Source organism: Heptranchias perlo, unplaced genomic scaffold, assembly GCF_035084215.1.
Source record: "Heptranchias perlo isolate sHepPer1 unplaced genomic scaffold, sHepPer1.hap1 HAP1_SCAFFOLD_605, whole genome shotgun sequence".
Lineage (NCBI taxonomy): Eukaryota > Metazoa > Chordata > Chondrichthyes > Hexanchiformes > Hexanchidae > Heptranchias > Heptranchias perlo.
Window position 1 is genome coordinate 1 of NW_027139629.1, and position 26,774 is coordinate 26,774.

General features: G+C 50.3%; 8 non-coding genes and 15 pseudogenes across 8 annotated transcripts; 15 read left to right on the plus strand and 8 right to left on the minus strand.

Annotated features, from left to right (window-relative positions):
• Positions 1–161: 161 nt before the first annotated feature.
• LOC137317228 (U2 spliceosomal RNA) lies at positions 162–290 on the plus strand (annotated as a pseudogene).
• Positions 291–1,223: 933 nt separating this feature from the next.
• On the minus strand, positions 1,224–1,389 carry LOC137317200 (U1 spliceosomal RNA). The gene has a single exon (XR_010961657.1). It is a non-coding gene; the product is annotated as a U1 spliceosomal RNA (small nuclear RNA).
• A 1,231-nt stretch (positions 1,390–2,620) lies between these two features.
• Positions 2,621–2,826, plus strand: LOC137317223 (U2 spliceosomal RNA; annotated as a pseudogene).
• Positions 2,827–3,670: 844 nt separating this feature from the next.
• Positions 3,671–3,799, plus strand: LOC137317230 (U2 spliceosomal RNA; annotated as a pseudogene).
• Positions 3,800–4,732: 933 nt separating this feature from the next.
• On the minus strand, positions 4,733–4,898 carry LOC137317276 (U1 spliceosomal RNA). The gene has a single exon (XR_010961669.1). It is a non-coding gene; the product is annotated as a U1 spliceosomal RNA (small nuclear RNA).
• A 1,231-nt stretch (positions 4,899–6,129) lies between these two features.
• On the plus strand, positions 6,130–6,335 carry LOC137317224 (U2 spliceosomal RNA; annotated as a pseudogene).
• An 844-nt stretch (positions 6,336–7,179) lies between these two features.
• On the plus strand, positions 7,180–7,308 carry LOC137317231 (U2 spliceosomal RNA; annotated as a pseudogene).
• Positions 7,309–8,241: 933 nt separating this feature from the next.
• Positions 8,242–8,407, minus strand: LOC137317287 (U1 spliceosomal RNA). The gene has a single exon (XR_010961680.1). It is a non-coding gene; the product is annotated as a U1 spliceosomal RNA (small nuclear RNA).
• Positions 8,408–9,638: 1,231 nt separating this feature from the next.
• On the plus strand, positions 9,639–9,844 carry LOC137317225 (U2 spliceosomal RNA; annotated as a pseudogene).
• Positions 9,845–10,688: 844 nt separating this feature from the next.
• On the plus strand, positions 10,689–10,817 carry LOC137317232 (U2 spliceosomal RNA; annotated as a pseudogene).
• Positions 10,818–11,750: 933 nt separating this feature from the next.
• Positions 11,751–11,916, minus strand: LOC137317298 (U1 spliceosomal RNA). Its single transcript, XR_010961691.1, has one exon. It is a non-coding gene; the product is annotated as a U1 spliceosomal RNA (small nuclear RNA).
• Positions 11,917–13,147: 1,231 nt separating this feature from the next.
• LOC137317226 (U2 spliceosomal RNA) lies at positions 13,148–13,353 on the plus strand (annotated as a pseudogene).
• Positions 13,354–14,197: 844 nt separating this feature from the next.
• LOC137317233 (U2 spliceosomal RNA) lies at positions 14,198–14,326 on the plus strand (annotated as a pseudogene).
• A 933-nt stretch (positions 14,327–15,259) lies between these two features.
• Positions 15,260–15,425, minus strand: LOC137317310 (U1 spliceosomal RNA). Its single transcript, XR_010961695.1, has one exon. It is a non-coding gene; the product is annotated as a U1 spliceosomal RNA (small nuclear RNA).
• Positions 15,426–16,656: 1,231 nt separating this feature from the next.
• Positions 16,657–16,862, plus strand: LOC137317227 (U2 spliceosomal RNA; annotated as a pseudogene).
• Positions 16,863–17,706: 844 nt separating this feature from the next.
• LOC137317234 (U2 spliceosomal RNA) lies at positions 17,707–17,835 on the plus strand (annotated as a pseudogene).
• Positions 17,836–18,768: 933 nt separating this feature from the next.
• LOC137317206 (U1 spliceosomal RNA) lies at positions 18,769–18,934 on the minus strand. Its single transcript, XR_010961658.1, has one exon. It is a non-coding gene; the product is annotated as a U1 spliceosomal RNA (small nuclear RNA).
• A 1,231-nt stretch (positions 18,935–20,165) lies between these two features.
• Positions 20,166–20,371, plus strand: LOC137317301 (U2 spliceosomal RNA; annotated as a pseudogene).
• Positions 20,372–21,215: 844 nt separating this feature from the next.
• Positions 21,216–21,344, plus strand: LOC137317235 (U2 spliceosomal RNA; annotated as a pseudogene).
• A 935-nt stretch (positions 21,345–22,279) lies between these two features.
• Positions 22,280–22,445, minus strand: LOC137317218 (U1 spliceosomal RNA). Its single transcript, XR_010961659.1, has one exon. It is a non-coding gene; the product is annotated as a U1 spliceosomal RNA (small nuclear RNA).
• A 1,231-nt stretch (positions 22,446–23,676) lies between these two features.
• LOC137317302 (U2 spliceosomal RNA) lies at positions 23,677–23,882 on the plus strand (annotated as a pseudogene).
• An 844-nt stretch (positions 23,883–24,726) lies between these two features.
• LOC137317236 (U2 spliceosomal RNA) lies at positions 24,727–24,855 on the plus strand (annotated as a pseudogene).
• A 935-nt stretch (positions 24,856–25,790) lies between these two features.
• Positions 25,791–25,956, minus strand: LOC137317229 (U1 spliceosomal RNA). Its single transcript, XR_010961660.1, has one exon. It is a non-coding gene; the product is annotated as a U1 spliceosomal RNA (small nuclear RNA).
• Between the last annotated feature and the right edge of the window lie 818 nt (positions 25,957–26,774).

The window sequence follows — 26,774 nt, forward strand, 5'->3', positions numbered from 1 at the left end:
GGGAGTTGCCCTCAATCCCCTGCAAACATATACAGAAGGCTGAACACATGGCTCCCTACAGTAGCAGCAGTGTCACCAGCAGAGGGCTTGACTTGCCATTTCCACTTTGACACTCAGTCTTTTCACACTCAGTCAAATGGCAAACGTCTATTCAGGAGGTTATCGCTTCTCGGCTTCGGGACCGAATATTAAATTGAATTTTGCAACAGGGAGATGGAATAGGGGCTTGGCTCCGTCCACTCCACGCATCGACCCAGTATTGCAGTGTCTCTGGCAACGGTGCACCTCCCTGTGGGGAGATATTCAAAAGGAAAAACAGCTCTTTCCCAGCGTCTCTGTCCGTGTGTACGTATTATGACTGAGAATAAAGCTGATATATTGCACTTACTTTCTCAGCTCAGTGCTATTCTTTTCTTCTCCTGGGCTGAGTGCCGCTCGTTCGCTCGCTCGCTCGCTCGCACGCAGGCAGCGATTATAATTCAAACTGCAAAATAACTTAACTTTGAACAAGCAGGGTCTGAGTACAAATGAAAACTGCGCTCCTGGACTGGACGGACTGTCTGTTTGTCTCGGTGAGGAAAAGGCAGTGGTGGTGAGGGTGGAGCATTGCGCTCAGGAGGGGAGACTTTCTTTGAGTGGTGCCAATTAATCTGCACCAGAAAATCATCCCCCCGACCGGGATTGGAACCCGGGTCTCAACGATTTAAAAGGTTGCGTCCTCGACCACTGGGCCACCTGGGGGAGCTGCCTCAACCGCCTGAGGAACCTGTCCGAGAGGCTGAGGACACGCACGCCTGCTCCACGAGCAGCAGCGACCAGCAGGGGGCCGACCGGCTGATCCTTCCCTTTCACAGGCAGGCTTCTGGCCCTCGATAAAACGACAAAGTTGTTCAGAAGGAAGGCCTGGGGGGAGGGAGGGAGGGACGGCCGTTGGAAATCAGCACAAAGCAGGTCCCCTGGAATCTCACACCTCCGACCCAGGAAACAGGTCTCCTGGTCAAAGCAGTCCAGCCATTAACGTGACAATGGACAGGGCCCCGGCAGCTTGAGACACATCTTTCTTTCGATATGCAAGTTCTTTTTAAAAAGGTTTCCTTCCACAGCAGCTCTGAGTGAGAGACTGACTGACATACGTACACACACACACACACACACACACACAACACCGTCACCCATCCGATTGGTGGACCGCGGGGTCGACAATCTAACTTTTCGTTTCGATGCAGGGGAGAGCGCGAACGCAGTCCCCCACTACCACAAATTTTGCAGTCGAGTATCCCGCATTTGGGGACATCGCAGGCGTCAGCGCACACCCCAAGTGCAATGGGCTAGCCTCGTCCTGGGAGATCCGCCTTCGGGATCACAGATTCTCCCCTGCCAGGTAAGTATGCCTTGTGTCGCCACACACTGCCACTAGACAGCATTCGCTACCTTTTACGATTGCAAGGGCAGGTTTTAAGAATCAAAACGTCCCTTCGCTCGCAACGTGCTGATGCTCTGAGAGATTAATTCCGCTCAAATATCGTACCGTATATCCGATGATACACTCTGGGAGAAAATACTGCAGCGATGCGGTGCCGGCGATGGTTGTTTGCATGTCGCCCTTCAAGGGAAATGTCCCGCCTCCAGTTGTTGCTGTAGCAATATATACACGCGCGTTGTCGTGGTAATATAGAACTGCAAGTTGCCGTTGTCGTGGTCGTTTCGAATCAGCACAAAGCAGGTGCACTCCCTGGAATGTCACACCTGCGTCCCAGAAAACAGGTCTCCTGGTCAAAGCAGTCCCGCCCCGCCCTGGGATTAACGTGACAATGGACAGGGCCCAGTCAGGGAGCAGCTTGAGAGACATCTTTCAATAGGCACTTCTGAAACATTAACGCCTTGTTTCTTTCGACAGTTTAACCAGCCTTTAACACGTCTTGTGTATTTATTTCCCATTTCCAGCCAGCCAGCCCAGCCAGCCGAGCCAGCATCTGCAGTATTTTCTTTTGATTGGTCTTGCCTGCTGTGGAATGAACGTTTAAACACGAGCTGCTGATTGTCAGCACCTCACCTCTTTCTCAATTGGCCGTTGCAATCTCACTCACTCGCTGTGAGACACGTCACGTCACGTCACTAGTTTTCTTTAAAGCGGTTTCCTTCCACGGCAGTGAGTTAGTGACTGAGACTGACTGACGGAGGTCCGTTGAGACACCACCTTCTCCCATCTGATCGGTGGCCGACTGGCAAATTTACCAATCTGTCAAGCAATCCTAGCAAGAAAGGAAAAAACGGCAACTTCTTTAAACTGATCCACTGTTGCAATTAGAAACGGTGGCAAAAATGTGCCCAGAGTGGGAGAGAACGGCAGTGCTTCCAGACTGCTTTAGACACAGTCAGCCAGAGACCAAAGAGGGAGGGAAAACAGGAGCGGAGATCAATTCGCATCGAGCGCGTTATCGCTTCTCGGCCTTTTGGCGAAGATCAAGTGGTCAAGTGGGGGAAGGCAACCATTTGGAGCCTTCCTGCCATTGTATGCCGGGGGGATGCAGTCAGGGAGAAATCCCCTCGGGCAGAGTGTAGAGCTTTGGCTTGTAGAGCTTTGGCTTGATGTAATGTCACTGCAAGGAATCTGGAATGAATCTGTAAGGCAATAAGGCACCCCAGAGTGTCAGAAAAAAAAAAAAAAAAGTTTCTGTTCTTATCAGTTTAATATCTGATATGTCCCCTATCTGGGGACCAAATATTAAATTGATTTTTGGAACCGGGAGATGGAACAAGAGCTTGCTCCGTCCACTCCACGCATCGACCCAGTATTACAGTGTCTCTGGCAACGGTGCACCTCCCTGTGGGGAGATATTCAAAATGCTGAACGGATTTTTGGAGCCTGTATTATTACTCAGAATGCTGAGATATTGCAACTGTGGTTTTTTTGTTTACTCCTGGGATGGATGAGTGCCACTCCCTTTCTTCCTTTTCCCTCTTGCAGTTTTACCTTGGAGGGAAAGACGTCAGTCTCAGGTCACTTTTCAGGAAGCTGCAAGCCTGTGTATTGGGACGTGCCACCTTCCACAGACTTGGTCTCCTGACCTGAAACATTCAACTCCAGTTGTTGTGTGAAAAATTACTGCAGTTTTAAACTGGCAGTTCCAGAATTAATTGTTTCCAAGTCAGACATTTCCCGAAACAGAGAGCGCGAGAGAGACACAATGTTAACGTTCAAACTGCCACAAGCGAGAGGCGAAATAACTTCACGTTGCTGACTTTAAAAATGCGAGCAGACAGTGCGTGTGTGTTTGGAGGGAGTGCACTGTGAATGGCCACATTGGAAGCTGTGAGATCAAACTGTGCTGCTAACTGAGTGTTAAGGTGAGTAAAAGGCACTGGTTTGGGTGGAGCATTGTGCTCAGGATGGGAGATTTTCTTGAACGGTGCCAATTAATCTGCACCAGAAAATCATCCCCTGACCAGGATTCGAACCCGGGTCTCAACGAGTTTTAAATGTTGCGTCCTAACCACTGGACCACCAGGGGAGTTGCCCTCAATCCCCTGCAAACATATACAGAAGGCTGAACACATGGCTCCCTACAGTAGCAGCAGTGTCACCAGCAGAGGGCTTGAGTTGCCATTTCCACTTTGACACTCAGTCTTTTCACACTCAGTCAAATGGCAAACGTCTATTCAGGAGGTTATCGCTTCTCGGCTTCGGGACCGAATATTAAATTGAATTTTGCAACAGGGAGATGGAATAGGGGCTTGGCTCCGTCCACTCCACGCATCGACCCAGTATTGCAGTGTCTCTGGCAACGGTGCACCTCCCTGTGGGGAGATATTCAAAAGGAAAAACAGCTCTTTCCCAGCGTCTCTGTCCGTGTGTACGTATTATGACTGAGAATAAAGCTGATATATTGCACTTACTTTCTCAGCTCAGTGCTATTCTTTTCTTCTCCTGGGCTGAGTGCCGCTCGTTCGCTCGCTCGCTCGCTCGCACGCAGGCAGCGATTATAATTCAAACTGCAAAATAACTTAACTTTGAACAAGCAGGGTCTGAGTACAAATGAAAACTGCGCTCCTGGACTGGACGGACTGTCTGTTTGTCTCGGTGAGGAAAAGGCAGTGGTGGTGAGGGTGGAGCATTGCGCTCAGGAGGGGAGACTTTCTTTGAGTGGTGCCAATTAATCTGCACCAGAAAATCATCCCCCCGACCGGGATTGGAACCCGGGTCTCAACGATTTAAAAGGTTGCGTCCTCGACCACTGGGCCACCTGGGGGAGCTGCCTCAACCGCCTGAGGAACCTGTCCGAGAGGCTGAGGACACGCACGCCTGCTCCACGAGCAGCAGCGACCAGCAGGGGGCCGACCGGCTGATCCTTCCCTTTCACAGGCAGGCTTCTGGCCCTCGATAAAACGACAAAGTTGTTCAGAAGGAAGGCCTGGGGGGAGGGAGGGAGGGACGGCCGTTGGAAATCAGCACAAAGCAGGTCCCCTGGAATCTCACACCTCCGACCCAGGAAACAGGTCTCCTGGTCAAAGCAGTCCAGCCATTAACGTGACAATGGACAGGGCCCCGGCAGCTTGAGACACATCTTTCTTTCGATATGCAAGTTCTTTTTAAAAAGGTTTCCTTCCACAGCAGCTCTGAGTGAGAGACTGACTGACATACGTACACACACACACACACACACACACACAACACCGTCACCCATCCGATTGGTGGACCGCGGGGTCGACAATCTAACTTTTCGTTTCGATGCAGGGGAGAGCGCGAACGCAGTCCCCCACTACCACAAATTTTGCAGTCGAGTATCCCGCATTTGGGGACATCGCAGGCGTCAGCGCACACCCCAAGTGCAATGGGCTAGCCTCGTCCTGGGAGATCCGCCTTCGGGATCACAGATTCTCCCCTGCCAGGTAAGTATGCCTTGTGTCGCCACACACTGCCACTAGACAGCATTCGCTACCTTTTACGATTGCAAGGGCAGGTTTTAAGAATCAAAACGTCCCTTCGCTCGCAACGTGCTGATGCTCTGAGAGATTAATTCCGCTCAAATATCGTACCGTATATCCGATGATACACTCTGGGAGAAAATACTGCAGCGATGCGGTGCCGGCGATGGTTGTTTGCATGTCGCCCTTCAAGGGAAATGTCCCGCCTCCAGTTGTTGCTGTAGCAATATATACACGCGCGTTGTCGTGGTAATATAGAACTGCAAGTTGCCGTTGTCGTGGTCGTTTCGAATCAGCACAAAGCAGGTGCACTCCCTGGAATGTCACACCTGCGTCCCAGAAAACAGGTCTCCTGGTCAAAGCAGTCCCGCCCCGCCCTGGGATTAACGTGACAATGGACAGGGCCCAGTCAGGGAGCAGCTTGAGAGACATCTTTCAATAGGCACTTCTGAAACATTAACGCCTTGTTTCTTTCGACAGTTTAACCAGCCTTTAACACGTCTTGTGTATTTATTTCCCATTTCCAGCCAGCCAGCCCAGCCAGCCGAGCCAGCATCTGCAGTATTTTCTTTTGATTGGTCTTGCCTGCTGTGGAATGAACGTTTAAACACGAGCTGCTGATTGTCAGCACCTCACCTCTTTCTCAATTGGCCGTTGCAATCTCACTCACTCGCTGTGAGACACGTCACGTCACGTCACTAGTTTTCTTTAAAGCGGTTTCCTTCCACGGCAGTGAGTTAGTGACTGAGACTGACTGACGGAGGTCCGTTGAGACACCACCTTCTCCCATCTGATCGGTGGCCGACTGGCAAATTTACCAATCTGTCAAGCAATCCTAGCAAGAAAGGAAAAAACGGCAACTTCTTTAAACTGATCCACTGTTGCAATTAGAAACGGTGGCAAAAATGTGCCCAGAGTGGGAGAGAACGGCAGTGCTTCCAGACTGCTTTAGACACAGTCAGCCAGAGACCAAAGAGGGAGGGAAAACAGGAGCGGAGATCAATTCGCATCGAGCGCGTTATCGCTTCTCGGCCTTTTGGCGAAGATCAAGTGGTCAAGTGGGGGAAGGCAACCATTTGGAGCCTTCCTGCCATTGTATGCCGGGGGGATGCAGTCAGGGAGAAATCCCCTCGGGCAGAGTGTAGAGCTTTGGCTTGTAGAGCTTTGGCTTGATGTAATGTCACTGCAAGGAATCTGGAATGAATCTGTAAGGCAATAAGGCACCCCAGAGTGTCAGAAAAAAAAAAAAAAAAGTTTCTGTTCTTATCAGTTTAATATCTGATATGTCCCCTATCTGGGGACCAAATATTAAATTGATTTTTGGAACCGGGAGATGGAACAAGAGCTTGCTCCGTCCACTCCACGCATCGACCCAGTATTACAGTGTCTCTGGCAACGGTGCACCTCCCTGTGGGGAGATATTCAAAATGCTGAACGGATTTTTGGAGCCTGTATTATTACTCAGAATGCTGAGATATTGCAACTGTGGTTTTTTTGTTTACTCCTGGGATGGATGAGTGCCACTCCCTTTCTTCCTTTTCCCTCTTGCAGTTTTACCTTGGAGGGAAAGACGTCAGTCTCAGGTCACTTTTCAGGAAGCTGCAAGCCTGTGTATTGGGACGTGCCACCTTCCACAGACTTGGTCTCCTGACCTGAAACATTCAACTCCAGTTGTTGTGTGAAAAATTACTGCAGTTTTAAACTGGCAGTTCCAGAATTAATTGTTTCCAAGTCAGACATTTCCCGAAACAGAGAGCGCGAGAGAGACACAATGTTAACGTTCAAACTGCCACAAGCGAGAGGCGAAATAACTTCACGTTGCTGACTTTAAAAATGCGAGCAGACAGTGCGTGTGTGTTTGGAGGGAGTGCACTGTGAATGGCCACATTGGAAGCTGTGAGATCAAACTGTGCTGCTAACTGAGTGTTAAGGTGAGTAAAAGGCACTGGTTTGGGTGGAGCATTGTGCTCAGGATGGGAGATTTTCTTGAACGGTGCCAATTAATCTGCACCAGAAAATCATCCCCTGACCAGGATTCGAACCCGGGTCTCAACGAGTTTTAAATGTTGCGTCCTAACCACTGGACCACCAGGGGAGTTGCCCTCAATCCCCTGCAAACATATACAGAAGGCTGAACACATGGCTCCCTACAGTAGCAGCAGTGTCACCAGCAGAGGGCTTGAGTTGCCATTTCCACTTTGACACTCAGTCTTTTCACACTCAGTCAAATGGCAAACGTCTATTCAGGAGGTTATCGCTTCTCGGCTTCGGGACCGAATATTAAATTGAATTTTGCAACAGGGAGATGGAATAGGGGCTTGGCTCCGTCCACTCCACGCATCGACCCAGTATTGCAGTGTCTCTGGCAACGGTGCACCTCCCTGTGGGGAGATATTCAAAAGGAAAAACAGCTCTTTCCCAGCGTCTCTGTCCGTGTGTACGTATTATGACTGAGAATAAAGCTGATATATTGCACTTACTTTCTCAGCTCAGTGCTATTCTTTTCTTCTCCTGGGCTGAGTGCCGCTCGTTCGCTCGCTCGCTCGCTCGCACGCAGGCAGCGATTATAATTCAAACTGCAAAATAACTTAACTTTGAACAAGCAGGGTCTGAGTACAAATGAAAACTGCGCTCCTGGACTGGACGGACTGTCTGTTTGTCTCGGTGAGGAAAAGGCAGTGGTGGTGAGGGTGGAGCATTGCGCTCAGGAGGGGAGACTTTCTTTGAGTGGTGCCAATTAATCTGCACCAGAAAATCATCCCCCCGACCGGGATTGGAACCCGGGTCTCAACGATTTAAAAGGTTGCGTCCTCGACCACTGGGCCACCTGGGGGAGCTGCCTCAACCGCCTGAGGAACCTGTCCGAGAGGCTGAGGACACGCACGCCTGCTCCACGAGCAGCAGCGACCAGCAGGGGGCCGACCGGCTGATCCTTCCCTTTCACAGGCAGGCTTCTGGCCCTCGATAAAACGACAAAGTTGTTCAGAAGGAAGGCCTGGGGGGAGGGAGGGAGGGACGGCCGTTGGAAATCAGCACAAAGCAGGTCCCCTGGAATCTCACACCTCCGACCCAGGAAACAGGTCTCCTGGTCAAAGCAGTCCAGCCATTAACGTGACAATGGACAGGGCCCCGGCAGCTTGAGACACATCTTTCTTTCGATATGCAAGTTCTTTTTAAAAAGGTTTCCTTCCACAGCAGCTCTGAGTGAGAGACTGACTGACATACGTACACACACACACACACACACACACACAACACCGTCACCCATCCGATTGGTGGACCGCGGGGTCGACAATCTAACTTTTCGTTTCGATGCAGGGGAGAGCGCGAACGCAGTCCCCCACTACCACAAATTTTGCAGTCGAGTATCCCGCATTTGGGGACATCGCAGGCGTCAGCGCACACCCCAAGTGCAATGGGCTAGCCTCGTCCTGGGAGATCCGCCTTCGGGATCACAGATTCTCCCCTGCCAGGTAAGTATGCCTTGTGTCGCCACACACTGCCACTAGACAGCATTCGCTACCTTTTACGATTGCAAGGGCAGGTTTTAAGAATCAAAACGTCCCTTCGCTCGCAACGTGCTGATGCTCTGAGAGATTAATTCCGCTCAAATATCGTACCGTATATCCGATGATACACTCTGGGAGAAAATACTGCAGCGATGCGGTGCCGGCGATGGTTGTTTGCATGTCGCCCTTCAAGGGAAATGTCCCGCCTCCAGTTGTTGCTGTAGCAATATATACACGCGCGTTGTCGTGGTAATATAGAACTGCAAGTTGCCGTTGTCGTGGTCGTTTCGAATCAGCACAAAGCAGGTGCACTCCCTGGAATGTCACACCTGCGTCCCAGAAAACAGGTCTCCTGGTCAAAGCAGTCCCGCCCCGCCCTGGGATTAACGTGACAATGGACAGGGCCCAGTCAGGGAGCAGCTTGAGAGACATCTTTCAATAGGCACTTCTGAAACATTAACGCCTTGTTTCTTTCGACAGTTTAACCAGCCTTTAACACGTCTTGTGTATTTATTTCCCATTTCCAGCCAGCCAGCCCAGCCAGCCGAGCCAGCATCTGCAGTATTTTCTTTTGATTGGTCTTGCCTGCTGTGGAATGAACGTTTAAACACGAGCTGCTGATTGTCAGCACCTCACCTCTTTCTCAATTGGCCGTTGCAATCTCACTCACTCGCTGTGAGACACGTCACGTCACGTCACTAGTTTTCTTTAAAGCGGTTTCCTTCCACGGCAGTGAGTTAGTGACTGAGACTGACTGACGGAGGTCCGTTGAGACACCACCTTCTCCCATCTGATCGGTGGCCGACTGGCAAATTTACCAATCTGTCAAGCAATCCTAGCAAGAAAGGAAAAAACGGCAACTTCTTTAAACTGATCCACTGTTGCAATTAGAAACGGTGGCAAAAATGTGCCCAGAGTGGGAGAGAACGGCAGTGCTTCCAGACTGCTTTAGACACAGTCAGCCAGAGACCAAAGAGGGAGGGAAAACAGGAGCGGAGATCAATTCGCATCGAGCGCGTTATCGCTTCTCGGCCTTTTGGCGAAGATCAAGTGGTCAAGTGGGGGAAGGCAACCATTTGGAGCCTTCCTGCCATTGTATGCCGGGGGGATGCAGTCAGGGAGAAATCCCCTCGGGCAGAGTGTAGAGCTTTGGCTTGTAGAGCTTTGGCTTGATGTAATGTCACTGCAAGGAATCTGGAATGAATCTGTAAGGCAATAAGGCACCCCAGAGTGTCAGAAAAAAAAAAAAAAAAGTTTCTGTTCTTATCAGTTTAATATCTGATATGTCCCCTATCTGGGGACCAAATATTAAATTGATTTTTGGAACCGGGAGATGGAACAAGAGCTTGCTCCGTCCACTCCACGCATCGACCCAGTATTACAGTGTCTCTGGCAACGGTGCACCTCCCTGTGGGGAGATATTCAAAATGCTGAACGGATTTTTGGAGCCTGTATTATTACTCAGAATGCTGAGATATTGCAACTGTGGTTTTTTTGTTTACTCCTGGGATGGATGAGTGCCACTCCCTTTCTTCCTTTTCCCTCTTGCAGTTTTACCTTGGAGGGAAAGACGTCAGTCTCAGGTCACTTTTCAGGAAGCTGCAAGCCTGTGTATTGGGACGTGCCACCTTCCACAGACTTGGTCTCCTGACCTGAAACATTCAACTCCAGTTGTTGTGTGAAAAATTACTGCAGTTTTAAACTGGCAGTTCCAGAATTAATTGTTTCCAAGTCAGACATTTCCCGAAACAGAGAGCGCGAGAGAGACACAATGTTAACGTTCAAACTGCCACAAGCGAGAGGCGAAATAACTTCACGTTGCTGACTTTAAAAATGCGAGCAGACAGTGCGTGTGTGTTTGGAGGGAGTGCACTGTGAATGGCCACATTGGAAGCTGTGAGATCAAACTGTGCTGCTAACTGAGTGTTAAGGTGAGTAAAAGGCACTGGTTTGGGTGGAGCATTGTGCTCAGGATGGGAGATTTTCTTGAACGGTGCCAATTAATCTGCACCAGAAAATCATCCCCTGACCAGGATTCGAACCCGGGTCTCAACGAGTTTTAAATGTTGCGTCCTAACCACTGGACCACCAGGGGAGTTGCCCTCAATCCCCTGCAAACATATACAGAAGGCTGAACACATGGCTCCCTACAGTAGCAGCAGTGTCACCAGCAGAGGGCTTGAGTTGCCATTTCCACTTTGACACTCAGTCTTTTCACACTCAGTCAAATGGCAAACGTCTATTCAGGAGGTTATCGCTTCTCGGCTTCGGGACCGAATATTAAATTGAATTTTGCAACAGGGAGATGGAATAGGGGCTTGGCTCCGTCCACTCCACGCATCGACCCAGTATTGCAGTGTCTCTGGCAACGGTGCACCTCCCTGTGGGGAGATATTCAAAAGGAAAAACAGCTCTTTCCCAGCGTCTCTGTCCGTGTGTACGTATTATGACTGAGAATAAAGCTGATATATTGCACTTACTTTCTCAGCTCAGTGCTATTCTTTTCTTCTCCTGGGCTGAGTGCCGCTCGTTCGCTCGCTCGCTCGCTCGCACGCAGGCAGCGATTATAATTCAAACTGCAAAATAACTTAACTTTGAACAAGCAGGGTCTGAGTACAAATGAAAACTGCGCTCCTGGACTGGACGGACTGTCTGTTTGTCTCGGTGAGGAAAAGGCAGTGGTGGTGAGGGTGGAGCATTGCGCTCAGGAGGGGAGACTTTCTTTGAGTGGTGCCAATTAATCTGCACCAGAAAATCATCCCCCCGACCGGGATTGGAACCCGGGTCTCAACGATTTAAAAGGTTGCGTCCTCGACCACTGGGCCACCTGGGGGAGCTGCCTCAACCGCCTGAGGAACCTGTCCGAGAGGCTGAGGACACGCACGCCTGCTCCACGAGCAGCAGCGACCAGCAGGGGGCCGACCGGCTGATCCTTCCCTTTCACAGGCAGGCTTCTGGCCCTCGATAAAACGACAAAGTTGTTCAGAAGGAAGGCCTGGGGGGAGGGAGGGAGGGACGGCCGTTGGAAATCAGCACAAAGCAGGTCCCCTGGAATCTCACACCTCCGACCCAGGAAACAGGTCTCCTGGTCAAAGCAGTCCAGCCATTAACGTGACAATGGACAGGGCCCCGGCAGCTTGAGACACATCTTTCTTTCGATATGCAAGTTCTTTTTAAAAAGGTTTCCTTCCACAGCAGCTCTGAGTGAGAGACTGACTGACATACGTACACACACACACACACACACACACACAACACCGTCACCCATCCGATTGGTGGACCGCGGGGTCGACAATCTAACTTTTCGTTTCGATGCAGGGGAGAGCGCGAACGCAGTCCCCCACTACCACAAATTTTGCAGTCGAGTATCCCGCATTTGGGGACATCGCAGGCGTCAGCGCACACCCCAAGTGCAATGGGCTAGCCTCGTCCTGGGAGATCCGCCTTCGGGATCACAGATTCTCCCCTGCCAGGTAAGTATGCCTTGTGTCGCCACACACTGCCACTAGACAGCATTCGCTACCTTTTACGATTGCAAGGGCAGGTTTTAAGAATCAAAACGTCCCTTCGCTCGCAACGTGCTGATGCTCTGAGAGATTAATTCCGCTCAAATATCGTACCGTATATCCGATGATACACTCTGGGAGAAAATACTGCAGCGATGCGGTGCCGGCGATGGTTGTTTGCATGTCGCCCTTCAAGGGAAATGTCCCGCCTCCAGTTGTTGCTGTAGCAATATATACACGCGCGTTGTCGTGGTAATATAGAACTGCAAGTTGCCGTTGTCGTGGTCGTTTCGAATCAGCACAAAGCAGGTGCACTCCCTGGAATGTCACACCTGCGTCCCAGAAAACAGGTCTCCTGGTCAAAGCAGTCCCGCCCCGCCCTGGGATTAACGTGACAATGGACAGGGCCCAGTCAGGGAGCAGCTTGAGAGACATCTTTCAATAGGCACTTCTGAAACATTAACGCCTTGTTTCTTTCGACAGTTTAACCAGCCTTTAACACGTCTTGTGTATTTATTTCCCATTTCCAGCCAGCCAGCCCAGCCAGCCGAGCCAGCATCTGCAGTATTTTCTTTTGATTGGTCTTGCCTGCTGTGGAATGAACGTTTAAACACGAGCTGCTGATTGTCAGCACCTCACCTCTTTCTCAATTGGCCGTTGCAATCTCACTCACTCGCTGTGAGACACGTCACGTCACGTCACTAGTTTTCTTTAAAGCGGTTTCCTTCCACGGCAGTGAGTTAGTGACTGAGACTGACTGACGGAGGTCCGTTGAGACACCACCTTCTCCCATCTGATCGGTGGCCGACTGGCAAATTTACCAATCTGTCAAGCAATCCTAGCAAGAAAGGAAAAAACGGCAACTTCTTTAAACTGATCCACTGTTGCAATTAGAAACGGTGGCAAAAATGTGCCCAGAGTGGGAGAGAACGGCAGTGCTTCCAGACTGCTTTAGACACAGTCAGCCAGAGACCAAAGAGGGAGGGAAAACAGGAGCGGAGATCAATTCGCATCGAGCGCGTTATCGCTTCTCGGCCTTTTGGCGAAGATCAAGTGGTCAAGTGGGGGAAGGCAACCATTTGGAGCCTTCCTGCCATTGTATGCCGGGGGGATGCAGTCAGGGAGAAATCCCCTCGGGCAGAGTGTAGAGCTTTGGCTTGTAGAGCTTTGGCTTGATGTAATGTCACTGCAAGGAATCTGGAATGAATCTGTAAGGCAATAAGGCACCCCAGAGTGTCAGAAAAAAAAAAAAAAAAGTTTCTGTTCTTATCAGTTTAATATCTGATATGTCCCCTATCTGGGGACCAAATATTAAATTGATTTTTGGAACCGGGAGATGGAACAAGAGCTTGCTCCGTCCACTCCACGCATCGACCCAGTATTACAGTGTCTCTGGCAACGGTGCACCTCCCTGTGGGGAGATATTCAAAATGCTGAACGGATTTTTGGAGCCTGTATTATTACTCAGAATGCTGAGATATTGCAACTGTGGTTTTTTTGTTTACTCCTGGGATGGATGAGTGCCACTCCCTTTCTTCCTTTTCCCTCTTGCAGTTTTACCTTGGAGGGAAAGACGTCAGTCTCAGGTCACTTTTCAGGAAGCTGCAAGCCTGTGTATTGGGACGTGCCACCTTCCACAGACTTGGTCTCCTGACCTGAAACATTCAACTCCAGTTGTTGTGTGAAAAATTACTGCAGTTTTAAACTGGCAGTTCCAGAATTAATTGTTTCCAAGTCAGACATTTCCCGAAACAGAGAGCGCGAGAGAGACACAATGTTAACGTTCAAACTGCCACAAGCGAGAGGCGAAATAACTTCACGTTGCTGACTTTAAAAATGCGAGCAGACAGTGCGTGTGTGTTTGGAGGGAGTGCACTGTGAATGGCCACATTGGAAGCTGTGAGATCAAACTGTGCTGCTAACTGAGTGTTAAGGTGAGTAAAAGGCACTGGTTTGGGTGGAGCATTGTGCTCAGGATGGGAGATTTTCTTGAACGGTGCCAATTAATCTGCACCAGAAAATCATCCCCTGACCAGGATTCGAACCCGGGTCTCAACGAGTTTTAAATGTTGCGTCCTAACCACTGGACCACCAGGGGAGTTGCCCTCAATCCCCTGCAAACATATACAGAAGGCTGAACACATGGCTCCCTACAGTAGCAGCAGTGTCACCAGCAGAGGGCTTGAGTTGCCATTTCCACTTTGACACTCAGTCTTTTCACACTCAGTCAAATGGCAAACGTCTATTCAGGAGGTTATCGCTTCTCGGCTTCGGGACCGAATATTAAATTGAATTTTGCAACAGGGAGATGGAATAGGGGCTTGGCTCCGTCCACTCCACGCATCGACCCAGTATTGCAGTGTCTCTGGCAACGGTGCACCTCCCTGTGGGGAGATATTCAAAAGGAAAAACAGCTCTTTCCCAGCGTCTCTGTCCGTGTGTACGTATTATGACTGAGAATAAAGCTGATATATTGCACTTACTTTCTCAGCTCAGTGCTATTCTTTTCTTCTCCTGGGCTGAGTGCCGCTCGTTCGCTCGCTCGCTCGCTCGCACGCAGGCAGCGATTATAATTCAAACTGCAAAATAACTTAACTTTGAACAAGCAGGGTCTGAGTACAAATGAAAACTGCGCTCCTGGACTGGACGGACTGTCTGTTTGTCTCGGTGAGGAAAAGGCAGTGGTGGTGAGGGTGGAGCATTGCGCTCAGGAGGGGAGACTTTCTTTGAGTGGTGCCAATTAATCTGCACCAGAAAATCATCCCCCCGACCGGGATTGGAACCCGGGTCTCAACGATTTAAAAGGTTGCGTCCTCGACCACTGGGCCACCTGGGGGAGCTGCCTCAACCGCCTGAGGAACCTGTCCGAGAGGCTGAGGACACGCACGCCTGCTCCACGAGCAGCAGCGACCAGCAGGGGGCCGACCGGCTGATCCTTCCCTTTCACAGGCAGGCTTCTGGCCCTCGATAAAACGACAAAGTTGTTCAGAAGGAAGGCCTGGGGGGAGGGAGGGAGGGACGGCCGTTGGAAATCAGCACAAAGCAGGTCCCCTGGAATCTCACACCTCCGACCCAGGAAACAGGTCTCCTGGTCAAAGCAGTCCAGCCATTAACGTGACAATGGACAGGGCCCCGGCAGCTTGAGACACATCTTTCTTTCGATATGCAAGTTCTTTTTAAAAAGGTTTCCTTCCACAGCAGCTCTGAGTGAGAGACTGACTGACATACGTACACACACACACACACACACACACACAACACCGTCACCCATCCGATTGGTGGACCGCGGGGTCGACAATCTAACTTTTCGTTTCGATGCAGGGGAGAGCGCGAACGCAGTCCCCCACTACCACAAATTTTGCAGTCGAGTATCCCGCATTTGGGGACATCGCAGGCGTCAGCGCACACCCCAAGTGCAATGGGCTAGCCTCGTCCTGGGAGATCCGCCTTCGGGATCACAGATTCTCCCCTGCCAGGTAAGTATGCCTTGTGTCGCCACACACTGCCACTAGACAGCATTCGCTACCTTTTACGATTGCAAGGGCAGGTTTTAAGAATCAAAACGTCCCTTCGCTCGCAACGTGCTGATGCTCTGAGAGATTAATTCCGCTCAAATATCGTACCGTATATCCGATGATACACTCTGGGAGAAAATACTGCAGCGATGCGGTGCCGGCGATGGTTGTTTGCATGTCGCCCTTCAAGGGAAATGTCCCGCCTCCAGTTGTTGCTGTAGCAATATATACACGCGCGTTGTCGTGGTAATATAGAACTGCAAGTTGCCGTTGTCGTGGTCGTTTCGAATCAGCACAAAGCAGGTGCACTCCCTGGAATGTCACACCTGCGTCCCAGAAAACAGGTCTCCTGGTCAAAGCAGTCCCGCCCCGCCCTGGGATTAACGTGACAATGGACAGGGCCCAGTCAGGGAGCAGCTTGAGAGACATCTTTCAATAGGCACTTCTGAAACATTAACGCCTTGTTTCTTTCGACAGTTTAACCAGCCTTTAACACGTCTTGTGTATTTATTTCCCATTTCCAGCCAGCCAGCCCAGCCAGCCGAGCCAGCATCTGCAGTATTTTCTTTTGATTGGTCTTGCCTGCTGTGGAATGAACGTTTAAACACGAGCTGCTGATTGTCAGCACCTCACCTCTTTCTCAATTGGCCGTTGCAATCTCACTCACTCGCTGTGAGACACGTCACGTCACGTCACTAGTTTTCTTTAAAGCGGTTTCCTTCCACGGCAGTGAGTTAGTGACTGAGACTGACTGACGGAGGTCCGTTGAGACACCACCTTCTCCCATCTGATCGGTGGCCGACTGGCAAATTTACCAATCTGTCAAGCAATCCTAGCAAGAAAGGAAAAAACGGCAACTTCTTTAAACTGATCCACTGTTGCAATTAGAAACGGTGGCAAAAATGTGCCCAGAGTGGGAGAGAACGGCAGTGCTTCCAGACTGCTTTAGACACAGTCAGCCAGAGACCAAAGAGGGAGGGAAAACAGGAGCGGAGATCAATTCGCATCGAGCGCGTTATCGCTTCTCGGCCTTTTGGCGAAGATCAAGTGGTCAAGTGGGGGAAGGCAACCATTTGGAGCCTTCCTGCCATTGTATGCCGGGGGGATGCAGTCAGGGAGAAATCCCCTCGGGCAGAGTGTAGAGCTTTGGCTTGTAGAGCTTTGGCTTGATGTAATGTCACTGCAAGGAATCTGGAATGAATCTGTAAGGCAATAAGGCACCCCAGAGTGTCAGAAAAAAAAAAAAAAAAGTTTCTGTTCTTATCAGTTTAATATCTGATATGTCCCCTATCTGGGGACCAAATATTAAATTGATTTTTGGAACCGGGAGATGGAACAAGAGCTTGCTCCGTCCACTCCACGCATCGACCCAGTATTACAGTGTCTCTGGCAACGGTGCACCTCCCTGTGGGGAGATATTCAAAATGCTGAACGGATTTTTGGAGCCTGTATTATTACTCAGAATGCTGAGATATTGCAACTGTGGTTTTTTTGTTTACTCCTGGGATGGATGAGTGCCACTCCCTTTCTTCCTTTTCCCTCTTGCAGTTTTACCTTGGAGGGAAAGACGTCAGTCTCAGGTCACTTTTCAGGAAGCTGCAAGCCTGTGTATTGGGACGTGCCACCTTCCACAGACTTGGTCTCCTGACCTGAAACATTCAACTCCAGTTGTTGTGTGAAAAATTACTGCAGTTTTAAACTGGCAGTTCCAGAATTAATTGTTTCCAAGTCAGACATTTCCCGAAACAGAGAGCGCGAGAGAGACACAATGTTAACGTTCAAACTGCCACAAGCGAGAGGCGAAATAACTTCACGTTGCTGACTTTAAAAATGCGAGCAGACAGTGCGTGTGTGTTTGGAGGGAGTGCACTGTGAATGGCCACATTGGAAGCTGTGAGATCAAACTGTGCTGCTAACTGAGTGTTAAGGTGAGTAAAAGGCACTGGTTTGGGTGGAGCATTGTGCTCAGGATGGGAGATTTTCTTGAACGGTGCCAATTAATCTGCACCAGAAAATCATCCCCTGACCAGGATTCGAACCCGGGTCTCAACGAGTTTTAAATGTTGCGTCCTAACCACTGGACCACCAGGGGAGTTGCCCTCAATCCCCTGCAAACATATACAGAAGGCTGAACACATGGCTCCCTACAGTAGCAGCAGTGTCACCAGCAGAGGGCTTGAGTTGCCATTTCCACTTTGACACTCAGTCTTTTCACACTCAGTCAAATGGCAAACGTCTATTCAGGAGGTTATCGCTTCTCGGCTTCGGGACCGAATATTAAATTGAATTTTGCAACAGGGAGATGGAATAGGGGCTTGGCTCCGTCCACTCCACGCATCGACCCAGTATTGCAGTGTCTCTGGCAACGGTGCACCTCCCTGTGGGGAGATATTCAAAAGGAAAAACAGCTCTTTCCCAGCGTCTCTGTCCGTGTGTACGTATTATGACTGAGAATAAAGCTGATATATTGCACTTACTTTCTCAGCTCAGTGCTATTCTTTTCTTCTCCTGGGCTGAGTGCCGCTCGTTCGCTCGCTCGCTCGCTCGCACGCAGGCAGCGATTATAATTCAAACTGCAAAATAACTTAACTTTGAACAAGCAGGGTCTGAGTACAAATGAAAACTGCGCTCCTGGACTGGACGGACTGTCTGTTTGTCTCGGTGAGGAAAAGGCAGTGGTGGTGAGGGTGGAGCATTGCGCTCAGGAGGGGAGACTTTCTTTGAGTGGTGCCAATTAATCTGCACCAGAAAATCATCCCCCCGACCGGGATTGGAACCCGGGTCTCAACGATTTAAAAGGTTGCGTCCTCGACCACTGGGCCACCTGGGGGAGCTGCCTCAACCGCCTGAGGAACCTGTCCGAGAGGCTGAGGACACGCACGCCTGCTCCACGAGCAGCAGCGACCAGCAGGGGGCCGACCGGCTGATCCTTCCCTTTCACAGGCAGGCTTCTGGCCCTCGATAAAACGACAAAGTTGTTCAGAAGGAAGGCCTGGGGGGAGGGAGGGAGGGACGGCCGTTGGAAATCAGCACAAAGCAGGTCCCCTGGAATCTCACACCTCCGACCCAGGAAACAGGTCTCCTGGTCAAAGCAGTCCAGCCATTAACGTGACAATGGACAGGGCCCCGGCAGCTTGAGACACATCTTTCTTTCGATATGCAAGTTCTTTTTAAAAAGGTTTCCTTCCACAGCAGCTCTGAGTGAGAGACTGACTGACATACGTACACACACACACACACACACACACACAACACCGTCACCCATCCGATTGGTGGACCGCGGGGTCGACAATCTAACTTTTCGTTTCGATGCAGGGGAGAGCGCGAACGCAGTCCCCCACTACCACAAATTTTGCAGTCGAGTATCCCGCATTTGGGGACATCGCAGGCGTCAGCGCACACCCCAAGTGCAATGGGCTAGCCTCGTCCTGGGAGATCCGCCTTCGGGATCACAGATTCTCCCCTGCCAGGTAAGTATGCCTTGTGTCGCCACACACTGCCACTAGACAGCATTCGCTACCTTTTACGATTGCAAGGGCAGGTTTTAAGAATCAAAACGTCCCTTCGCTCGCAACGTGCTGATGCTCTGAGAGATTAATTCCGCTCAAATATCGTACCGTATATCCGATGATACACTCTGGGAGAAAATACTGCAGCGATGCGGTGCCGGCGATGGTTGTTTGCATGTCGCCCTTCAAGGGAAATGTCCCGCCTCCAGTTGTTGCTGTAGCAATATATACACGCGCGTTGTCGTGGTAATATAGAACTGCAAGTTGCCGTTGTCGTGGTCGTTTCGAATCAGCACAAAGCAGGTGCACTCCCTGGAATGTCACACCTGCGTCCCAGAAAACAGGTCTCCTGGTCAAAGCAGTCCCGCCCCGCCCTGGGATTAACGTGACAATGGACAGGGCCCAGTCAGGGAGCAGCTTGAGAGACACCTTTCAATAGGCACTTCTGAAACATTAACGCCTTGTTTCTTTCGACAGTTTAACCAGCCTTTAACACGTCTTGTGTATTTATTTCCCATTTCCAGCCAGCCAGCCCAGCCAGCCGAGCCAGCATCTGCAGTATTTTCTTTTGATTGGTCTTGCCTGCTGTGGAATGAACGTTTAAACACGAGCTGCTGATTGTCAGCACCTCACCTCTTTCTCAATTGGCCGTTGCAATCTCACTCACTCGCTGTGAGACACGTCACGTCACGTCACTAGTTTTCTTTAAAGCGGTTTCCTTCCACGGCAGTGAGTTAGTGACTGAGACTGACTGACGGAGGTCCGTTGAGACACCACCTTCTCCCATCTGATCGGTGGCCGACTGGCAAATTTACCAATCTGTCAAGCAATCCTAGCAAGAAAGGAAAAAACGGCAACTTCTTTAAACTGATCCACTGTTGCAATTAGAAACGGTGGCAAAAATGTGCCCAGAGTGGGAGAGAACGGCAGTGCTTCTAGACTGCTTTAGACACAGTCAGCCAGAGACCAAAGAGGGAGGGAAAACAGGAGCGGAGATCAATTCGCATCGAGCGCGTTATCGCTTCTCGGCCTTTTGGCGAAGATCAAGTGGTCAAGTGGGGGAAGGCAACCATTTGGAGCCTTCCTGCCATTGTATGCCGGGGGGATGCAGTCAGGGAGAAATCCCCTCGGGCAGAGTGTAGAGCTTTGGCTTGTAGAGCTTTGGCTTGATGTAATGTCACTGCAAGGAATCTGGAATGAATCTGTAAGGCAATAAGGCACCCCAGAGTGTCAGAAAAAAAAAAAAAAAAGTTTCTGTTCTTATCAGTTTAATATCTGATATGTCCCCTATCTGGGGACCAAATATTAAATTGATTTTTGGAACAGGGAGATGGAACAAGAGCTTGCTCCGTCCACTCCACGCATCGACCCAGTATTACAGTGTCTCTGGCAACGGTGCACCTCCCTGTGGGGAGATATTCAAAATGCTGAACGGATTTTTGGAGCCTGTATTATTACTCAGAATGCTGAGATATTGCAACTGTGGTTTTCTTGTTTACTCCTGGGATGGATGAGTGCCACTCCCTTTCTTCCTTTTCCCTCTTGCAGTTTTACCTTGGAGGGAAAGACGTCAGTCTCAGGTCACTTTTCAGGAAGCTGCAAGCCTGTGTATTGGGACGTGCCACCTTCCACAGACTTGGTCTCCTGACCTGAAACATTTAACTCCAGTTGTTGTGTGAAAAATTACTGCAGTTTTAAACTGGCAGTTCCAGAATTAATTGTTTCCAAGTCAGACATTTCCCGAAACAGAGAGCGCGAGAGAGACACAATGTTAACGTTCAAACTGCCACAAGCGAGAGGCGAAATAACTTCACGTTGCTGACTTTAAAAATGCGAGCAGACAGTGCGTGTGTGTTTGGAGGGAGTGCACTGTGAATGGCCACATTGGAAGCTGTGAGATCAAACTGTGCTGCTAACTGAGTGTTAAGGTGAGTAAAAGGCACTGGTTTGGGTGGAGCATTGTGCTCAGGATGGGAGATTTTCTTGAACGGTGCCAATTAATCTGCACCAGAAAATCATCCCCTGACCAGGATTCGAACCCGGGTCTCAACGAGTTTTAAATGTTGCGTCCTAACCACTGGACCACCAGGGGAGTTGCCCTCAATCCCCTGCAAACATATACAGAAGGCTGAACACATGGCTCCCTACAGTAGCAGCAGTGTCACCAGCAGAGGGCTTGAGTTGCCATTTCCACTTTGACACTCAGTCTTTTCACACTCAGTCAAATGGCAAACGTCTATTCAGGAGGTTATCGCTTCTCGGCTTCGGGACCGAATATTAAATTGAATTTTGCAACAGGGAGATGGAATAGGGGCTTGGCTCCGTCCACTCCACGCATCGACCCAGTATTGCAGTGTCTCTGGCAACGGTGCACCTCCCTGTGGGGAGATATTCAAAAGGAAAAACAGCTCTTTCCCAGCGTCTCTGTCCGTGTGTACGTATTATGACTGAGAATAAAGCTGATATATTGCACTTACTTTCTCAGCTCAGTGCTATTCTTTTCTTCTCCTGGGCTGAGTGCCGCTCGTTCGCTCGCTCGCTCGCTCGCACGCAGGCAGCGATTATAATTCAAACTGCAAAATAACTTAACTTTGAACAAGCAGGGTCTGAGTACAAATGAAAACTGCGCTCCTGGACTGGACGGACTGTCTGTTTGTCTCGGTGAGGAAAAGGCAGTGGTGGTGAGGGTGGAGCATTGCGCTCAGGAGGGGAGACTTTCTTTGAGTGGTGCCAATTAATCTGCACCAGAAAATCATCCCCCCGACCGGGATTGGAACCCGGGTCTCAACGATTTAAAAGGTTGCGTCCTCGACCACTGGGCCACCTGGGGGAGCTGCCTCAACCGCCTGAGGAACCTGTCCGAGAGGCTGAGGACACGCACGCCTGCTCCACGAGCAGCAGCGACCAGCAGGGGGCCGACCGGCTGATCCTTCCCTTTCACAGGCAGGCTTCTGGCCCTCGATAAAACGACAAAGTTGTTCAGAAGGAAGGCCTGGGGGGAGGGAGGGAGGGACGGCCGTTGGAAATCAGCACAAAGCAGGTCCCCTGGAATCTCACACCTCCGACCCAGGAAACAGGTCTCCTGGTCAAAGCAGTCCAGCCATTAACGTGACAATGGACAGGGCCCCGGCAGCTTGAGACACATCTTTCTTTCGATATGCAAGTTCTTTTTAAAAAGGTTTCCTTCCACAGCAGCTCTGAGTGAGAGACTGACTGACATACGTACACACACACACACACACACACACACACAACACCGTCACCCATCCGATTGGTGGACCGCGGGGTCGACAATCTAACTTTTCGTTTCGATGCAGGGGAGAGCGCGAACGCAGTCCCCCACTACCACAAATTTTGCAGTCGAGTATCCCGCATTTGGGGACATCGCAGGCGTCAGCGCACACCCCAAGTGCAATGGGCTAGCCTCGTCCTGGGAGATCCGCCTTCGGGATCACAGATTCTCCCCTGCCAGGTAAGTATGCCTTGTGTCGCCACACACTGCCACTAGACAGCATTCGCTACCTTTTACGATTGCAAGGGCAGGTTTTAAGAATCAAAACGTCCCTTCGCTCGCAACGTGCTGATGCTCTGAGAGATTAATTCCGCTCAAATATCGTACCGTATATCCGATGATACACTCTGGGAGAAAATACTGCAGCGATGCGGTGCCGGCGATGGTTGTTTGCATGTCGCCCTTCAAGGGAAATGTCCCGCCTCCAGTTGTTGCTGTAGCAATATATACACGCGCGTTGTCGTGGTAATATAGAACTGCAAGTTGCCGTTGTCGTGGTCGTTTCGAATCAGCACAAAGCAGGTGCACTCCCTGGAATGTCACACCTGCGTCCCAGAAAACAGGTCTCCTGGTCAAAGCAGTCCCGCCCCGCCCTGGGATTAACGTGACAATGGACAGGGCCCAGTCAGGGAGCAGCTTGAGAGACACCTTTCAATAGGCACTTCTGAAACATTAACGCCTTGTTTCTTTCGACAGTTTAACCAGCCTTTAACACGTCTTGTGTATTTATTTCCCATTTCCAGCCAGCCAGCCCAGCCAGCCGAGCCAGCATCTGCAGTATTTTCTTTTGATTGGTCTTGCCTGCTGTGGAATGAACGTTTAAACACGAGCTGCTGATTGTCAGCACCTCACCTCTTTCTCAATTGGCCGTTGCAATCTCACTCACTCGCTGTGAGACACGTCACGTCACGTCACTAGTTTTCTTTAAAGCGGTTTCCTTCCACGGCAGTGAGTTAGTGACTGAGACTGACTGACGGAGGTCCGTTGAGACACCACCTTCTCCCATCTGATCGGTGGCCGACTGGCAAATTTACCAATCTGTCAAGCAATCCTAGCAAGAAAGGAAAAAACGGCAACTTCTTTAAACTGATCCACTGTTGCAATTAGAAACGGTGGCAAAAATGTGCCCAGAGTGGGAGAGAACGGCAGTGCTTCTAGACTGCTTTAGACACAGTCAGCCAGAGACCAAAGAGGGAGGGAAAACAGGAGCGGAGATCAATTCGCATCGAGCGCGTTATCGCTTCTCGGCCTTTTGGCGAAGATCAAGTGGTCAAGTGGGGGAAGGCAACCATTTGGAGCCTTCCTGCCATTGTATGCCGGGGGGATGCAGTCAGGGAGAAATCCCCTCGGGCAGAGTGTAGAGCTTTGGCTTGTAGAGCTTTGGCTTGATGTAATGTCACTGCAAGGAATCTGGAATGAATCTGTAAGGCAATAAGGCACCCCAGAGTGTCAGAAAAAAAAAAAAAAAAGTTTCTGTTCTTATCAGTTTAATATCTGATATGTCCCCTATCTGGGGACCAAATATTAAATTGATTTTTGGAACAGGGAGATGGAACAAGAGCTTGCTCCGTCCACTCCACGCATCGACCCAGTATTACAGTGTCTCTGGCAACGGTGCACCTCCCTGTGGGGAGATATTCAAAATGCTGAACGGATTTTTGGAGCCTGTATTATTACTCAGAATGCTGAGATATTGCAACTGTGGTTTTCTTGTTTACTCCTGGGATGGATGAGTGCCACTCCCTTTCTTCCTTTTCCCTCTTGCAGTTTTACCTTGGAGGGAAAGACGTCAGTCTCAGGTCACTTTTCAGGAAGCTGCAAGCCTGTGTATTGGGACGTGCCACCTTCCACAGACTTGGTCTCCTGACCTGAAACATTTAACTCCAGTTGTTGTGTGAAAAATTACTGCAGTTTTAAACTGGCAGTTCCAGAATTAATTGTTTCCAAGTCAGACATTTCCCGAAACAGAGAGCGCGAGAGAGACACAATGTTAACGTTCAAACTGCCACAAGCGAGAGGCGAAATAACTTCACGTTGCTGACTTTAAAAATGCGAGCAGACAGTGCGTGTGTGTTTGGAGGGAGTGCACTGTGAATGGCCACATTGGAAGCTGTGAGATCAAACTGTGCTGCTAACTGAGTGTTAAGGTGAGTAAAAGGCACTGGTTTGGGTGGAGCATTGTGCTCAGGATGGGAGATTTTCTTGAACGGTGCCAATTAATCTGCACCAGAAAATCATCCCCTGACCAGGATTCGAACCCGGGTCTCAACGAGTTTTAAATGTTGCGTCCTAACCACTGGACCACCAGGGGAGTTGCCCTCAATCCCCTGCAAACATATACAGAAGGCTGAACACATGGCTCCCTACAGTAGCAGCAGTGTCACCAGCAGAGGGCTTGAGTTGCCATTTCCACTTTGACACTCAGTCTTTTCACACTCAGTCAAATGGCAAACGTCTATTCAGGAGGTTATCGCTTCTCGGCTTCGGGACCGAATATTAAATTGAATTTTGCAACAGGGAGATGGAATAGGGGCTTGGCTCCGTCCACTCCACGCATCGACCCAGTATTGCAGTGTCTCTGGCAACGGTGCACCTCCCTGTGGGGAGATATTCAAAAGGAAAAACAGCTCTTTCCCAGCGTCTCTGTCCGTGTGTACGTATTATGACTGAGAATAAAGCTGATATATTGCACTTACTTTCTCAGCTCAGTGCTATTCTTTTCTTCTCCTGGGCTGAGTGCCGCTCGTTCGCTCGCTCGCTCGCTCGCACGCAGGCAGCGATTATAATTCAAACTGCAAAATAACTTAACTTTGAACAAGCAGGGTCTGAGTACAAATGAAAACTGCGCTCCTGGACTGGACGGACTGTCTGTTTGTCTCGGTGAGGAAAAGGCAGTGGTGGTGAGGGTGGAGCATTGCGCTCAGGAGGGGAGACTTTCTTTGAGTGGTGCCAATTAATCTGCACCAGAAAATCATCCCCCCGACCGGGATTGGAACCCGGGTCTCAACGATTTAAAAGGTTGCGTCCTCGACCACTGGGCCACCTGGGGGAGCTGCCTCAACCGCCTGAGGAACCTGTCCGAGAGGCTGAGGACACGCACGCCTGCTCCACGAGCAGCAGCGACCAGCAGGGGGCCGACCGGCTGATCCTTCCCTTTCACAGGCAGGCTTCTGGCCCTCGATAAAACGACAAAGTTGTTCAGAAGGAAGGCCTGGGGGGAGGGAGGGAGGGACGGCCGTTGGAAATCAGCACAAAGCAGGTCCCCTGGAATCTCACACCTCCGACCCAGGAAACAGGTCTCCTGGTCAAAGCAGTCCAGCCATTAACGTGACAATGGACAGGGCCCCGGCAGCTTGAGACACATCTTTCTTTCGATATGCAAGTTCTTTTTAAAAAGGTTTCCTTCCACAGCAGCTCTGAGTGAGAGACTGACTGACATACGTACACACACACACACACACACACACACACAACACCGTCACCCATCCGATTGGTGGACCGCGGGGTCGACAATCTAACTTTTCGTTTCGATGCAGGGGAGAGCGCGAACGCAGTCCCCCACTACCACAAATTTTGCAGTCGAGTATCCCGCATTTGGGGACATCGCAGGCGTCAGCGCACACCCCAAGTGCAATGGGCTAGCCTCGTCCTGGGAGATCCGCCTTCGGGATCACAGATTCTCCCCTGCCAGGTAAGTATGCCTTGTGTCGCCACACACTGCCACTAGACAGCATTCGCTACCTTTTACGATTGCAAGGGCAGGTTTTAAGAATCAAAACGTCCCTTCGCTCGCAACGTGCTGATGCTCTGAGAGATTAATTCCGCTCAAATATCGTACCGTATATCCGATGATACACTCTGGGAGAAAATACTGCAGCGATGCGGTGCCGGCGATGGTTGTTTGCATGTCGCCCTTCAAGGGAAATGTCCCGCCTCCAGTTGTTGCTGTAGCAATATATACACGCGCGTTGTCGTGGTAATATAGAACTGCAAGTTGCCGTTGTCGTGGTCGTTTCGAATCAGCACAAAGCAGGTGCACTCCCTGGAATGTCACACCTGCGTCCCAGAAAACAGGTCTCCTGGTCAAAGCAGTCCCGCCCCGCCCTGGGATTAACGTGACAATGGACAGGGCCCAGTCAGGGAGCAGCTTGAGAGACACCTTTCAATAGGCACTTCTGAAACATTAACGCCTTGTTTCTTTCGACAGTTTAACCAGCCTTTAACACGTCTTGTGTATTTATTTCCCATTTCCAGCCAGCCAGCCCAGCCAGCCGAGCCAGCATCTGCAGTATTTTCTTTTGATTGGTCTTGCCTGCTGTGGAATGAACGTTTAAACACGAGCTGCTGATTGTCAGCACCTCACCTCTTTCTCAATTGGCCGTTGCAATCTCACTCACTCGCTGTGAGACACGTCACGTCACGTCACTAGTTTTCTTTAAAGCGGTTTCCTTCCACGGCAGTGAGTTAGTGACTGAGACTGACTGACGGAGGTCCGTTGAGACACCACCTTCTCCCAT